General features: G+C 48.0%; 1 protein-coding gene across 1 annotated transcript in view; it reads left to right on the forward strand.

Annotated features, from left to right (window-relative positions):
• LOC148087332 (sphingosine kinase 1-like) overlaps positions 1–5000 on the forward strand; it is a 20540-nt gene that overhangs the window by 9519 nt on the left and 6021 nt on the right. The gene's annotated exons all lie outside the window — the stretch shown is intronic.

The raw sequence follows: 5000 nt of genomic DNA on the forward strand, positions 1-5000 counted from the left end.
CATGTGACTCACAGACGATCATGTGACGCACAGACGATCATGTGACGCACAGACGATCATGTGACACACAGACGATCATGTGACGCACAGACGATCATGTGACTCACAGACGATCATGTGACGCACAGACGATCATGTGACTCACAGACGATCATGTGACTCACAGACGATCATGTGACTCACAGACGATCATGTGACGCACAGACGATCATGTGACACACAGACGATCATGTGACTCACAGACGATCATGTGACTCACAGACGATCATGTGACTCACAGACGATCATGTGACTCACAGACGATCATGTGACTCACAGACGATCATGTGACTCACAGACGATCATGTGACTCACAGACGATCATGTGACGCACAGACGATCATGTGACTCACAGACGATCATGTGACTCACAGACGATCATGTGACTCACAGACGATCATGTGACGCACAGACGATCATGTGACTTATAGACAATCATGTGACGCACAGACGATCATGTGACTCACAGACGATCATGTGACTCACAGACGATCATGTGACGCACAGACGATCATGTGACTCACAGACGATCATGTGACGCACAGACGATCATGTGACTCACAGACGATCATGTGACGCACAGACGATCATGTGACTTATAGACAATCATGTGACGCACAGACGATCATGTGACTCACAGACGATCATGTGACTCACAGACGATCATGTGACGCACAGACGATCATGTGACTCACAGACGATCATGTGACCCACAGACGATCATGTGACGCACAGACGATCATGTGACTCACAGACGATCATGTGACCCACAGACGATCATGTGACGCACAGACGATCATGTGACTCACAGACGATCATGTGACTCACAGACGATCATGTGACTCACAGACGATCATGTGACGCTCAGACGATCATGTGACTCACAGACGATCATGTGACTCACAGACGATCATGTAACTCACAGACGATCATGTGACTCACAGACGATCATGTGACTCACAGACGATCATGTGACTCAGAGACGATCATGTGACTCACAGACGATCATGACGATCATGTGACTCACAGACGATCATGTGACTCACAGACGATCATGTGACTCACAGACGATCATGTGACGCACAGACGATCATGTGACTCACAGACGATCATGTGACTCACAGACGATCATGTGACTCACAGACGATCATGTGACGCTCAGACGATCATGTGACTCACAGACGATCATGTGACGCACAGACGATCATGTGACTCACAGACGATCATGTGATGCTCAGACGATCATGTGATGCTCAGACGATCATGTGACTCACAGACGATCATGTGACACACAGACGATCATGTGACTCACAGACGATCATGTGACTCACAGACGATCATGTGATGCTCAGACGATCATGTGACTCACAGACGATCATGTGACTCACAGACGATCATGTGACACACAGACGATCATGTGACTCACAGACGATCATGTGACTCACAGACGATCATGTGACTCACAGACGATCATGTGACTCACAGACGATCATGTGATGCTCAGACGATCATGTGATGCTCAGACGATCATGTGACTCACAGACGATCATGTGACTCACAGACGATCATGTGACACACAGACGATCATGTGACTCACAGACGATCATGTGACTCACAGACGATCATGTGATGCTCAGACGATCATGTGATGCTCAGACGATCATGTGACTCACAGACGATCATGTGATGCTCAGACGATCATGTGATGCTCAGACGATCATGTGACTCACAGACGATCATGTGACTCACAGACGATCATGTGACACACAGACGATCATGTGACTCACAGACGATCATGTGACTCACAGACGATCATGTGATGCTCAGACGATCATGTGATGCTCAGACGATCATGTGACTCACAGACGATCATGTGATGCTCAGACGATCATGTAACTCACAGACGATCATGTGACTCACAGACGATCATGTGACACACAGACGATCATGTGACTCACAGACGATCATGTGACGCACAGACGATCATGTGACTCACAGACAATCATGTGACTCACAGACGATCATGTGACTCACAGATGATCATGTGACGCACAGACGATCATGTGACTCACAGACGATCATGTGACTCACAGACGATCATGTGACTCACAGACGATCATGTGACTCACAGACGATCATGTGACGCACAGACGATCATGTGACTCACAGACCATCATGTGACTCACAGACGATCATGTGACGCTCAGACGATCATGTGACTCACAGACGATCATGTGACTCACAGACGATCATGTGACTCACAGACGATCATGTGACGCACAGACGATCATGTGACTCACAGACGATCATGTGACGCACAGACGATCATGTGACTCACAGACGATCATGTGACTCACAGACGATCATGTGACTCACAGACGATCATGTGACGCTCAGACGATCATGTGACTCACAGACGATCATGTGACGCACAGACGATCATGTGACTCACAGACGATCATGTGACTCACAGACGATCATGTGATGCTCAGACGATCATGTGACTCACAGACGATCATGTGACTCACAGACGATCATGTGACACACAGACGATCATGTGACTCACAGACGATCATGTGACTCACAGACGATCATGTGATGCTCAGACGATCATGTGATGCTCAGACGATCATGTGACTCACAGACGATCATGTGACACACAGACGATCATGTGACTCACAGACGATCATGTGACTCACAGACGATCATGTGATGCTCAGACGATCATGTGATGCTCAGACGATCATGTGACTCACAGACGATCATGTGATGCTCAGACGATCATGTGACTCACAGACGATCATGTGACTCACAGACGATCATGTGACACACAGACGATCATGTGACTCACAGACGATCATGTGACGCACAGACGATCATGTGACTCACAGACAATCATGTGACTCACAGACGATCATGTGACTCACAGACGATCATGTGACTCACAGACGATCATGTGACGCACAGACGATCATGTGACTCACAGACGATCATGTGACTCACAGACGATCATGTGACTCACAGACAATCATGTGACTCACAGACGATCATGTGACTCACAGACAATCATGTGACTCACAGACAATCATGTGACTCACAGACGATCATGTGACTCACAGACGATCATGTGACTCACAGACGATCATGTGACGCACAGACGATCATGTGACTCACAGACAATCATGTGACGCACAGACGATCATGTGACTCACAGACGATCATGTGACTCACAGACGATCATGTGACTCACAGACGATCATGTGACGCACAGACGATCATGTGACTCACAGACGATCATGTGACTCACAGACGATCATGTGACTCACAGACGATCATGTGACGCTCAGACGATCATGTGACTCACAGACGATCATGTGACGCACAGACGATCATGTGACTCACAGACGATCATGTGACTCACAGACGATCATGTGATGCTCAGACGATCATGTGACTCACAGACGATCATGTGACTCACAGACGATCATCTGACACACAGACGATCATGTGACTCACAGACGATCATGTGACTCACAGACGATCATGTGATGCTCAGACGATCATGTGATGCTCAGACGATCATGTGACTCACAGACGATCATGTGACACACAGACGATCATGTGACTCACAGACGATCATGTGACTCACAGACGATCATGTGATGCTCAGACGATCATGTGATGCTCAGACGATCATGTGACTCACAGACGATCATGTGATGCTCAGACGATCATGTGACTCACAGACGATCATGTGACTCACAGACGATCATGTGACACACAGACGATCATGTGACTCACAGACGATCATGTGACGCACAGACGATCATGTGACTCACAGATGATCATGTGACGCACAGACGATCATGTGACTCACAGATGATCATGTGACACACAGACGATCATGTGACTCACAGACAATCATGTGACTCACAGACGATCATGTGACTCACAGATGATCATGTGACGCACAGACGATCATGTGACTCACAGACGATCATGTGACTCACAGACGATCATGTGACTCACAGACGATCATGTGACTCACAGACGATCATGTGACGCACAGACGATCATGTGACTCACAGACCATCATGTGACTCACAGACGATCATGTGACGCACAGACGATCATGTGACTCACAGACGATAATGTGACTCACAGACGATCATGTGACGCACAGACGATCATGTGACGCACAGACGATCATGTGACTCACAGACGATCATGTGACTCACAGACGATCATGTGACGCACAGACGATCATGTGACTCACAGACGATCATGTGACTCACAGACGATCATGTGACTCACAGACGATCATGTGACGCACAGACGATCATGTGACTCACAGACGATCATGTGACTCACAGACCATCATGTGACTCACAGACGATCATGTGACGCACAGACGATCATGTGACGCACAGACGATCATGTGACTCACAGACGATCATGTGACTCACAGACGATCATGTGACGCACAGACGATCATGTGACTCACAGACGATCATGTGACTCACAGACGATCATGTGACTCACAGACGATCATGTGACTCACAGACGATCATGTGACACACAGACGATCATGTGACTTATAGACGATCATGTGACTCACAGACGATCATGTGACTCACAGACGATCATGTGACGCACAGACGATCATGTGACTCACAGACGATCATGTGACGCACAGACGATCATGTGACTTATAGACAATCATGTGACGCACAGACGATCATGTGACTCACAGACGATCATGTGACGCACAGACGATCATGTGACTCACAGACGATCATGTGACGCACAGACGATCATGTGACTCACAGACGATCATGTGACGCACAGACGATCATGTGACTCACAGACGATCATGTGACTCACAGACGATCATGTGACGCACAGACGATCATGTGACGCACAGACGATCATCTGACTCACAGACGATCATGTGACTCACA

Source organism: Callionymus lyra, chromosome 1 (assembly GCF_982586985.1).
Source record: "Callionymus lyra chromosome 1, fCalLyr1.hap1.1, whole genome shotgun sequence".
NCBI classification, from domain to species: Eukaryota; Metazoa; Chordata; class Actinopteri; order Syngnathiformes; family Callionymidae; genus Callionymus; species Callionymus lyra.